Here is a 13,085-nt window from a genome sequence, read left to right on the forward strand (position 1 = left end):
CTGCCATAAACATGTGTGTACAAGAATCTTTTTCGTATAATGACTTCTTTCATATAATGACTCTGGGTAGATACCCAGTAGTAAGATTGCTGGATCAAATGGTCGTTTTACTTTTATTACTTTAAGGAATCTCCACACTGTTTTCCATAATGGCTGTGCTAGTTTACATTCCCAACAGCAGTGTAAAAGTGTTCCCTGATCACTGAAGTCAAAGCAACATCTATTTTTTTTTTTAATTTTTTGATTATGACCATTCTTGCAGGAATAAGGTAGTATAGCATTGTAGTTTAGATGTGCATTTCCCTGATTATTAGTGATGTTGAATGTTTTTTCATATGTTTGTTGGCCATTCATATATCTGCTTTTATTTTTCTTAGACTTGGATAGTCCCAATGAATACATATATCTACTTTTGAGAATTGTCTGTTCATATCCTTAGCCCACTTTTGGATGAGATAGTTTTTTTCTTGTTGATTTGTTTGAGTCCAATCAGTAGCTTTGCTATATACCAACAGTGACCAAGCTGAAAATCAAATCAGGAACTGAACCTCTTTTACAATAGCTGCAAAAATATATATATTTAGGAGTATACCTAACCAAGAAAGTGAAAGATCTTTACAAAGGAAACTACAAAACACTGCTGAAATAAATCGTAGACAACACAAACAAATGGAAACAAATCCCATGCTTAAAGATGGGTAGAATCAATATTGTGAAAATGACCATACTGCCAAAAGCAATCTACAAAATCAATCCAATTCCTCTCTAAATATCACCATCATGCTTCATATAATTAGAAATAACAATTATAAAATTCATATAAAACCAAAAAAAGAGCCCACATAGCCAAAACAAGACTAACCAAAAAGAACAAATCTAGAGGCATCACATTACCTCATTTCAAACTATACTATAAGGTCATAGTCACCAAAAAAGCATGGTACTGGTACAACAATAGGCACACAAACCAATGGAACAGAATAGAGAACACAGAAATAAACCCAAATACTTACATCCAACTGATCTTTGACAAAGCAAACAAAAATGTAAAACAAGGAAAAGACACCCTTTTCAACAAATGGTGCTGGGATAATTGACTAACCATCTGTAGGAGAATGAAATTGGATTCTTGTCTCTCACCTTATACAAAAATCAACTCAAGATGGATTAAAGACTTAAATCTAAGATATAAAACTATAAAAATTCTAGAACATAACATTGGAAAAACCCTTCTAGAAATTGAGTTAGGGAAGGATTTTATGATAAGAACCTGAAAGCAAGTGCAATAAAAACAAAGGTAAATTGCTGGGACTTAATTAAACTAAATAATTTTTGCATGACAAAAGAACAGTCAGCAGAATAAACAGAAAAGTCACAGAGTAGGAAAAGAATATTTGCAATCTATACATCTGATAAAGGAATAATACACAGTATCTACAATGCATTCAGACAAATCAACGTGAACCTTTGCTCTTAACCTCTAAATGCATGATCCTTGAGAAATGTATTCCACTCCAAGTCAGAGATCAGTAAATTAAACAATTTCTATTTCTGTTACACAAGTCCATTCACTATAGAATTCAGAACTATTCCACTTACTTTCTTAGGTTTATCCCAGGACTACTCTTTGGGTACAATTTTTAATACATGTTCCAAAAGTCATGAGAAGTTGGGCCAACATCAGTATGTTCAAAAAAGCTGCTAAAGCTCAACAGAAAGGCATATAGGGCAGACACTGGGGCCTAGACCAGTGTTCCCCACATTTGAACTAAAACACCCTCTGCTCTCAGGAGGGAGTGATGGAAACTTTCTCACAGTATCTTAATAGGCACGTATTAAGGTCAAGTGGAGTGCTAGGGAAAGTGGTAACTCATGTCATGAGTTTAAGATTATTTCATTACCCAGGTACTAAGCCTAGTACCCAATAGTTATTTTTTCTGATCCTTTCCCTCTTCCCACCCTCCACTCTCAAGAAGTTCCCAGTGTCTTTCTCCTCTTTGTATCCACGTGTTCTCATCATTTAGCTCCCATTTATGCATTATTCAGTTTTGTGTTTATGTGCTACTTTGCTAAAGATAATAGCCTCCAGCTCAAACATCTTCCACAAAAGACATGATCTCATTCTTTTTTATGGCTGCACAGTATTTCACATTGTATCTGTACCACATTTTTTTTATCCAATCTGTCACTGATTGGTTCCATTTCATTGCTCTTGTGATGAACATTAGTATATGTGTGTCTTTATGGTAGAATGATTTATATTCCTCTGAGTATACACCCAGTAATGGGATTGCTGGGTCAAATGCTAGTTCTGTTTTTAGCACTGAGGAATCATCAAACTGCTTTCTATAATGACTGAATTATGTCCTTTTTATCAATCAATTGTCTACTGGCTTCAATCATCCTATCTTTGGGAGCTTATTTTATTAGGCACTACAGCAGGCACTGGGTATACAATAATAACTGTCATGCTGCCTTTCTGCAGACCCTCACCATTTAATAAGGAAAAACATTTGCAGATATATAATTATAATACAAGAGTATGTAAAAAATGATAGAGTTTCAAAGAAATTACAGAAGAGACATCACAGTAGTGGTTTAAATCGTGCTCTAGAAACTTCCAATGATAAAGTTTTTAATATTGTTATTAATATTTGTATATTATTATAAACTTATGGATTTTTATGTTTTTGATATGTTTCCATGCATTTCAGTTATCTTTCCTTTTAATGGTCAAATCATCCTATTTTAAGCCATCAAATCAGGTCATAACCAAACAGCCTGAAATCCTCCTTGCTTTCTGGCAGAACAGAATTTTCCAGGCTCATTTAGCATTATTGTTACAACAAAATTTGAAACCAGCAATTCTCAATGGAGTCCTGAGAAATGTCTTTAGAGATCAGTTTGGGTGTTAGGGGTTTATTGCTGCAATATTAACATTGTTCCGAGGACTCTTCAGTGCATAGAGCTAGTAAATACATATTTTGTAAACAAACCAAAGTTCCATGCTATTACTTCTCATTCAGATTTTACATTATGGTGTTTTAATTTCCTTCTTTTTTCTGTTGAGTGTTTTTCTTTGTTTGTTTGTTTGTTTTGGCTAGAAGTATTGATTCTTAGAAGCATTGTTGTGACTTTCCTACTTTTGATGTTTGGTAAGATGGGAGGAGTGGTGCTCAGCGACTTCTTCACTCCCGCAGTTTGGTGAGGGCAAGGAAGTAAAAAAGTTCTTTTACTCCCACCATGAAAAGCTTGGCAAGTTTGAGCACTGCAATTCCTATGCTCCCACAGTTTGGCGAATTCCAAGTTCTTGTCCCACAACCAAGAAGAATAAGGCAGGCAAATACCGGAGAGTGAGTAAGGCAGAGTAGGAGTTATTAAGCAACAGAAAAACCTCTCAACAGAGAGGGAACCCTAAAAAGGTTTGTCAGCTATGGGGCTAAGTTCAGGGTTTTTATGAACTGGGAAGAAGGAGGGCACTGATTGGTCTGCAGGCCATTTTGAAAATAAACACAACTCAGAAAGAGACACAATAGAGTAAAGAATAAGTTGGAAGCAGAAGTGAAGGCTTGGCCTGCAACAAATAAGGGACTGGAGTCCCTTATACAAATGAAGACTTGGCTCATGGCCAATCATAGAAAGGTAGGTATATGTAAAATAGGTGAAAGGTAAGGACCAATTGGGAGGAAGTACACCAAATGGGAGTGGGAGTCCTCATTCCAGCCCATTGATTCTATCTGGAACTGGCAGCTTGGTTTTCAGGCCTTAGATTGTCCTTGGCTTGAAGGCGGTGTTTCACTGGAAACCCTTCCTTGCCTGCCTAGGAATTCACCTGCCTCCTACCACTATCAGAATTGAAATAATTGCTTTATTATACAATATTCCTCTATTAGGTTCAACATAGCCATACCAATATTATTACCAATAGTAAGACTACAGAATATAGTTTATGATATATGTCTCTTTTTCTCTTAATTTTAAGGATTATGGCCAAAATCCTGTGTTTGTCAGGCAAGAATTTTGGCATTAGTGATTTGAAGAAATTGGGTAATTTCTTCCAGAGCTGACATGGAAAATTTGGTAAACAAAGTTTTTAAAAAAGACAATTGCAGTCTGCTTCAGCTTAAGGATATAAAAAAAGATTAGTGCTTTCACTGTCCAGGGAAAGTCCGAATGATGTACAAAACCATAACTTTTTTGGAATCCATAAGACAGCTGAAGTCCCAAGGCAACCAAGTAAACTAAATTCAAAAGTGTAATGAACCATTTAAAGGAAAGGTGGCACAGGAATAGTATTAATTTTTCCAGAGCATAGGAAGAAATTGTGGCTATCATATAAGTAGATAAAGAAAAACACAGCTACAAATGTCAATGGATTCTTGAGTGTGAACCAGTATGAGTTTATAATCCCTGGAAACCTTAGACACAAGAGGAGTCTACAATTGCAGGCATTTCCTGCAGACCTCCATCAGACATTTCAGAGATGTATCAGAGACAGTCTGCACTAATGAGAGAGTACCCTCATTGGTACGCAAGCACAAAACCACTCCCATTTCACAATTTCTTTTTTTTATAGGAAACAACAAGGTTAAGCTACTTGAGAAAGGGTAGGAAAGCTTCCTGATCCCACTCAAGCAAAGGTAATTTGCTTCTGAGGGTTAGAAGGAGCAAAGTTGCTGGCCTCTATGAAATTTGTGAATTGGCTGGACTGAGCTTTTTCCCCAACTGCAGAGAATATGGTCCCAATTATCATTATATTTGAATTGAAAAATATGGAAACTTAGATGTCTTGAGTCTTTAAAGACCAGAAATTGGAGGTGGAAGAGCAACTGGAAATTAAGCAAAAGGACTCTGGAAATAAGGGAATCATGGATACAGTTACATTAACACCAGAGTTCAAATTCTACCTAAATAATTGATGAATTTCTCAACTACATAGGCATAAGGAAGAGTTCAGGGGTCAGGTAAGAAAAATAGCAACAGAAAGCCAAAAATTTGGCAGAGATATTACCTGTGGGAGACTGCCAAGAGATATAAAAATTATATATACACACACACACACACACACACACACACACACACACACACACTAATTCCAAAGTTATATATACACACACATACATATACACACACACACACACACTCACACACACACATACACTAATTCCAAAGTTATCATATATAATTCCAATGTCCAGTGTTCAAATAGGACATAAAATAAAACAAAATTATAATACATCTTTGGGAGTGGGGTGGGGGAGAAGGCAGTCAACACACATGGGCCTCATGTATTGGATTTATCAAAGAGCTCACAGTATATAATATAAATATATTTTAAATTTAAAATATATTATTAATAAACAGGGAATTTAAGTAGAAAATAGAAATTATATAGAACAACTAAATGGAGATTCTAGAGCTGAAGAATATAGTATATAAAATAAAAAATTTACTAGACAGACTCAAAAGAAGTTTGAGGGAGCAGAAGAAAGAATCAATGAAATTAATAGACCCATAAAAATATCCAATGTCAAAACAGAAGAAGAGAATAAGAAAGATACTGAAGCTCCAGGGACCTGTAATATAATACCAAGAACTCCAATGTACTTCATAACCTATATGTAAACATTCTTCAACAATATTAGCAAATATAATCTAGGAAGGTATAAAATAATAATACATCATGAACAAACGGGACTAATCCAATGAACGCAAAATAGCTTACCAGAATAATAGAATACGTAAAGAGAAAGAAATTATATAATCACTTAACTAGACACAAAAACACATTGACTCATCCACGATAATAAACTATCAGCAAACTAGGAAAAGAAGAGTACTTGCTCCATCTAACAGAGGGCATCTATAAAGAGAATATAGCTAAAATTATACTTAATTGTGTCAGACTGAATGCTTTCTGTTTAAGATCAAAATAAGATCACCACTTCTATGCAACATCGTATAGAAAGACTTAGCCAATTAAATAATAAAAAGTAATATCTATAGATTTGAAAAGTAAACTTTTACTCACAGATAGCATAACCATTTACTGAGAATGTTCAAACTACTCTATAAGATAGGTACTAGAACTAATTAGTCAATTAAACAAAGTCACAAGATACAAAGTCAAAATATTAGCTGCAAAAAATTGGGAAATAAGATTTAAATAAATAAAATGTACAATAACATGGAAAATATAAGACACTTAAGACTACATTTAGGACTCGGGACCAAGACGGCCAAAAGGAAGCTTATTCGGAGTGTAGCTCCCACTGAGACACAGAACCAGAGCAACATCCACGTCTCAGAGCAAGGTACCAGTTCATTCCCAAAACACTGGATGAACAGCGGGATTAACTCCCCAAAAAAGGTGGTGAAAGCAGCCCAAAGGGGCGAGCTGAAGCAAGGCGGGGCACTGCCCCACCTGGAAAGTGTATCTGGCACAGAGGATTGGGGGGGCATCTCTCCCTTGGTACTCCAAATCAGATACAGCAATACACTTCAAGACTTCGGCAGCACACAGACCAGGAAAACATTGCCTGGCTGAGAACTGCCTGGAATTGCAAACCTAGGCAACAGCCCAGGCCAGCAGCCCCAGCCGAACCAGTGCTTTGTCAGTGCAGACCAGGGCGGAGACTTGGAGTAACACAGGGAAAGCTTGCAAAAAGGAACTGCCTGTCCCAAAGAAGGGACAGTTGAAAGCGGGGAGGAGGATACAGCCAGATAGGCCCCACCCCAACAAGATCCAACAACCACAATCCCACTCCCAGAAGAGTTTTGCAGTTAACACATCAGACAGAGCTCCATCTGGGAGCAGCAGGCTAGGCAGAGGGAAAGAAGCCTGCCATTGGGAAGGCAGGGCTAAGCCGACTGACATAAGTGGAAACCAGGCGAAGAATGAACAGCAGCCTGGCTAAGTTCAAGGTAGCCCAGCAGCGCCTCCACAGGCAGACAACGAACAGACTGTCTCAAGCAGCACACTGACACCCGCATTAAAAAAATAAAAATAAAAAGCTTCATACAGGAGAAATAACCCCAACCTTAAAAGAAAGGACATCCACTCAGAAAAGATGGGAAGATATCAGCACAAAAAGGATGAAAATCTGAAAGTCTGGAACGCCTCTCCTCCCCAGTGAGATCACGACTCACCAGCAAGGGAACAAAACAGGTCAGAAAATAACTTTGAAGAGCTGACAGAAGCAGGCTTCAGAAGATGGGTAATAACAAACTTCTCTGAGCTAAAAGAACACGTTTTAACCCAATGCAAAGAAACTGAGAACCTTGAAAAAACATTAGACAACATGCTAACTAGAATAACCAGCCTAGAAAAGAACATAAATGACTTGATAGAGCTGAAACACACAGGATGAGAACTTCATGAAGCATAGACAAGTTTCAATAGCTGAATCTCAAGCAGAAGAAAGTATATCAGAGACTGAAGATCAACTCAACCAAATAAAAAGAGAAGGCAAGGAAAGAGGAAAAAAAGAGTGAAAAGAAATGAACAAAGCCTCCAAGAAATATGGGATTATGTGAAAAGACCTAATCTGCACTAGAGCAGTGTACCTGAAGAGGATGGGGAAGATGATTCCAAGCTGGAAAACACTCTTCAAGATATTATCCAGGAGAACTTCCCTAACCTAGCAAAGCAAGCCAACCTTCAAGTACAGGAAATACAAAGAACACCACAGAGATACTCCTTAAGAAGAGCAACCCCAAGGCACATAATCATCAGATTTACCAGGGTTGAAATGAAGAAAAAAATGCTTAGGACAGCCAGAGAGAAAAGTCAGGTCACCACAAAGGAAAGCCCAACAAACTCACAGCGGATCTCTAAGCAGAAACTCTACAAGCCAGAAGGAAGTGGGGGCCAGTATTCAACATCCTTAAAGAAAAGAAATTTTAACCCAGAATCTCATATCCAGCCAAACTAAGATTCATATGTGATGGAGAAATAAAATCCTTTACAGACAAGCAATTACTGAGAGACTTCATCGCCATGAGACCTGCCTTACAAGAGCTCCTGAAGGAAGCACTAAACACAGAAAACATCATCCAGTACCAGATACTGCAAAAACGAACCAAATAGTAAAGACCAATGACACAATGAGGAAACTGCATTGACCAACAGGCAAAACAAACCAATCAGTAATAAATGGCAGAATAAAATTCACACATAACAATACTAATGTTAAATGTAAATGGGCTAAATGCCCCAGTCAAAAGACACAGACTGGCAAACTGGGTAAAAAGTCAAGACCCATCAGTGTGCTGTATTCAGGAGATCCATGTCACACCCAGAGACACATATAGACTTAAAATAAAGGGATGGAAGAAGATCTACCAAGCAAATGGAGGGCAAAAAAAAAGCAAGGGTTGCAATTCCAGTCTCTGATAAATTGGACTTTAAACCAACAAAGATCAAAAGACACAAAGAAGAGCGTTACATAATGGTGAAAAGATCAATACAACAAGAAGAGCTAACTATCCTAAACATATATGCACCCAATACAAGAGCACCCAGATACATAAAGTTCTTAATGACATACAAAGAGACTCAGACTCCTGCACAATAATAATGGGAGACATTAACACTCCACTGTCAACATTAGACAGATCAACAAGAAAGAAAATCAACAAGGATATCTCAAGAAGTTGAATGCAGAACTGGAACACGCAGACCTAATAGACATATACAGAACTCTCCACCTCAAAGCCAAAGAATATATATTCGTCTCAGCACCACATCGCACTTACTCTAAAATTGACCACATAATTGGAAGTAAATCACTCCTCAGCAAATGCAAAAGAACAAAAATCATAACAAACAAGTCTCTGAGACCACAGTGTAATCAGATTAGATCTCAGGATAAAGAAACTAACTCAAAACTGCACAACTTCTTGGAAACTGAACAACTGGCCCTGAATGTCAACTGGATAAATAATGAAATGAAGGCGGAAATAAAGATGTTCTTCAAAAACAACAAAAACGAGGGCACAATGTACCAGAATCTCTGGGATACATTCAAAGATGTCTAGAGGGAAAGTTATAGCAATAAATGCCCACATAAGAAGCAAGGAAAGATCTAAAATTGAAAACGTATTGTCAAAATTGAAAGAGTTAGAGGAGCAAGATCAAAAAAACTTAAAAGCTACCAGAAGACAAGAAATAACTAAGATCAGAGCAGAACTGAAGGAGATAGAGTCACAAAAACCCCTTAAAAAGTCAATAAATCCAGGAGCTGTTTTTTTGAAAAGATCAACAAAATAGACTGCTAGCCAGATTAATAAAAAGGAAAAGAGAATAATCAAATAGATGCAATAAAAAATGGTAAAGGGGATATCACCACCAATCTCACAGAAATATAAACTACCATCAGAGATTACTACAAACAACTCTATGCACATAAACCAGTAAACCTGGAAGAAATCGATAAATTCCTTGACACTTGTACCCTGCCAAGACTAAACCAGGAAGAAGCCGAAACCCCGAATAGACCAATAACAAGGGCTGAAGTTGAGGCAGCAATTAATAGCCTACCAACCAAAAAAACCCAGCTCCAGATGGGTTCACAGCCAAATTCTGCCAGACATACAAAGAGGAGCTGGTACCAACCCTTCTGAAACTATTTCAAACCATACAAAAAGAGGGAATCTTCCCCAACTAAGTTTATGAGACCAACATCATTCTGATACCAAAACCTGGCAGAGACTCAACAAGAAAAGAAAACTTCAGGCCAATATCCACGGTGAACACTGATGCAAAAATCTTCAATAAAATATTAGCAAACCGATTGCAACAGCACATCAAAAAGCTTATCCATCACAATCAAGTAGGCTTCATCCTGGGGATGCAAGGCTGATTCAACATATGCAAGTCCATAAACATAATCCACCACATAAACAGAACCAAAGACAAAAACCATGATTATCTCAATAGATGCAGAGAAGGCCTTTGACAAAATTCAACAGCGCTTCATGCTAAAAACTCTCAATAAACTAGATATCGATGAAATGTATCACAAAATAATAAAAGCTATTTACGACAAACCAACAGCCAATATCATATTGAATGGGCAAAAACTGGAAGCATTCTGTTTGAAATCAGGCACCAGACAAGGATGCCCTCTCTCACCACTCTTATTCAATGTAGTATTGGGAGTTTTAGCCAGAGAAAACAGGCAAGAAAAAGAAATAAAGGGTATTCAATTAGGTAGGAGGAGGTCAAATTGCCTCTATTTGCACACGACATGATTGCATATTTAGAAGACCCCATCATCTTAGCCCAAACTCTCCTTAAGCAATAAGCAACTTCAGTAAAGTCTTAGGATACAAAATCAATGTGCAGAAATCACAAGCATTCCTATACACCAATAACAGACTTAAAGAGAGCCGAATCAAGAGTGAACTCCCATTCACAATTGCTAAAAGAAGAATAAAATACCTAGGAATGCAACTAACAAAGAATGTAAAGGACCTCTTCAAGGAGAACTACAAACCACTGCTCAAGGAAATAAGAGAGGACATAAACAGATTGAAAAACATTCCATGCTTATGGTTAGAAAGAATCAATATTGTGAAAACGGCCATACTGCCCAAAGTAATTTACAGAGTTAACACTATCCCCATCAAACTACCAATGACCTTCTTCACCGAACTGGAAAAAAAAACACTTTAAACTTCATATGGAACAAAAAAAGAGCCTGCAAAGCCGAAACAATCCTAAGCAAAAAGAACAAAGCTTGTAGCATCATGCTGCTGGACTTCAAGCTATACTACAAGGCAACAGTAATCAAAACAGCATGGTAATGGTATCAAAACAGAGACATAGACCAATGGAACAAAACAGAGGCCTCCAGAGCAACACCACTTGTCTACAACCATGTAATCTTTGACAAACCCGACAACAACAAGCAATGGGGAAAGGATCCCCTGTTTAATAAATGGTGTTGATAAAATTGGCTAGCAATGTACAGAAAGCAGAAACTGGACCCCTTTCTGACACCTTACACTAAAATTAACTCCAGATGGATTAAGGACTTAAACATAAGACCTAACACCATAAAAACCCTAGAAGAAAACCTAGGCAAAACCATCCAGGACATAGGCATAGGCATGGACTTCATGACTAAAACACCAAAAGCAATGGCAACAAAAGCCAAAATAGACAAATGGGATCTAATTCAACTTAAGAGCTTCTGTACAGCAAAAGAAACAATCATTAGAGGGAACCAGGAATCAATAGAATCGGAAAAAAATTTTGCAATCTACCCATCTGACAAACGGCTGATATCCAGAATCTACAAATAACTAAAACAGATTTATGTGAAAAAAACAAACAAACAAACCCATCCAAAAGTGGGTGAAGGATATGAACAGACACTTTTCAAAAGAAAACATGTATGAAGCCAAACAACATAAAAAAAATACTCATCAACACTTGTCATTAGAGAAACACAAATCAAAACCACATTGAGATACAATCTCACACCAGTTAGAATGGCGATCATTAAAAAATCTGGAAACAACAGATGCTAGCAAGAATGTGAAGAAATAGGAACACTTTTACACTGTTGGTGGAAGTGTAAATTAGTTCGACTATTGTGGAAGACAGTGTGGAAATTCCTCAAGGACCTAGAAATAGAAATTCCATTTGAACCAGCAATCCCATTGCTGGGTATATACCCAAAGGACTATAAATCATTCTATTATAAAGACACAGGCACACACATGTTCATCGCAGCACTGTTCACAATAGCAAAGACCTGGAACCAATCCAAATGCCCATCAATGATAGGCTGGACAAAGAAGATGTGGCACATAGATACCATGGAATACTATGCAGCCATAAAAAATGATGAGTTTGTGTCCTTTGTAGGGACATGGATGAACCTGGAAACCATCATTCTCAGCAAACTGACACAAGAACAGAAAACCAAACACTACATATTCTCACTCACAGGTGGGTGTTGAGCAATGAGAACCCATGGACACAGAGAGGGGAGCATCACACACTGGGGTCCGTTGGCAGGGGCTAAGGGAGGGATAGTACAAGGGAATGTGGGGAGGGATAACGGTGGGGAGAAATTTCAGGTATAGGTGATGGGGGGATGGAGGCATCAAATCACCTTGCCATAGTGTATTGATGCAACAATCTTCCATGATCTGCACATGTACCCCAGAATGTAAAGTACAATAAAAAAAATTATGAACTCCCTATAAAAAAAAGATTACATTTAATAAAAGGTGTACAAGATTTGTACAATGAAAGCTATAAAATATTAAAATAATATAAAGAGTTGGAATTATATAAAATGTACATTAATAAGAATTAATATTGTCAATATAACCAGTACACCAGTATTGATTAACAGAGTCAATGTAATCTCAATGAAAAATGCAGCAGGCCTTTTCATAGAAATAGAGTACTTTATTCTAAACCTTATTTAGAAATGCAAAGGACCTAGAATAGCCAAAACAATTCTGAAAAAGAGCAACAATTTGGAGAATTAATACAGCCTTATTTCAAGACATATTCTAAAGTTTCAGAAATTAAGAGTTTGGTATTCACACAATGATAGATAAATAATTCAGGGGAACAAAATAGAGCCCAGAAATAGAATCGTACATACAAGTGCAAATGATTTTCAACAAAGACGACAAAAGTATTTAAATGGGGAAAACTTAGCCTACCCAGTAAATAGTTCCACAACAATTAAATCTACATGTCAAAATGTCAATCTGTACCTCACACAATATAAAAACTAAAAATTAAAAATGGATGATATACCTGAATGTATAGACTGACACCAAGATAACATCAGGTGCTTAATTGTCCTTGATGTCTCTTCAAGATACATATATATGTGTGTGTATATATATATATGTATGTATGTATCTTTTATACATATATATATCTGTTTTGTATATATATATTTGTTTTATTTATATATATATGTCTTATAATGCATATATATATATCTTACAATGCATATATATATATATACACACACACACACATACACACACATCTTAAAGAGGCATCAAGGACAATTAAGGACCAAATTAAACTCATGGACACAGAG

Source organism: Sapajus apella, unplaced genomic scaffold (genome assembly GCF_009761245.1).
Source record: "Sapajus apella isolate SASKATOON/1434 unplaced genomic scaffold, GSC_monkey_1.0 scaffold2, whole genome shotgun sequence".
Taxonomy (NCBI): domain Eukaryota; kingdom Metazoa; phylum Chordata; class Mammalia; order Primates; family Cebidae; genus Sapajus; species Sapajus apella.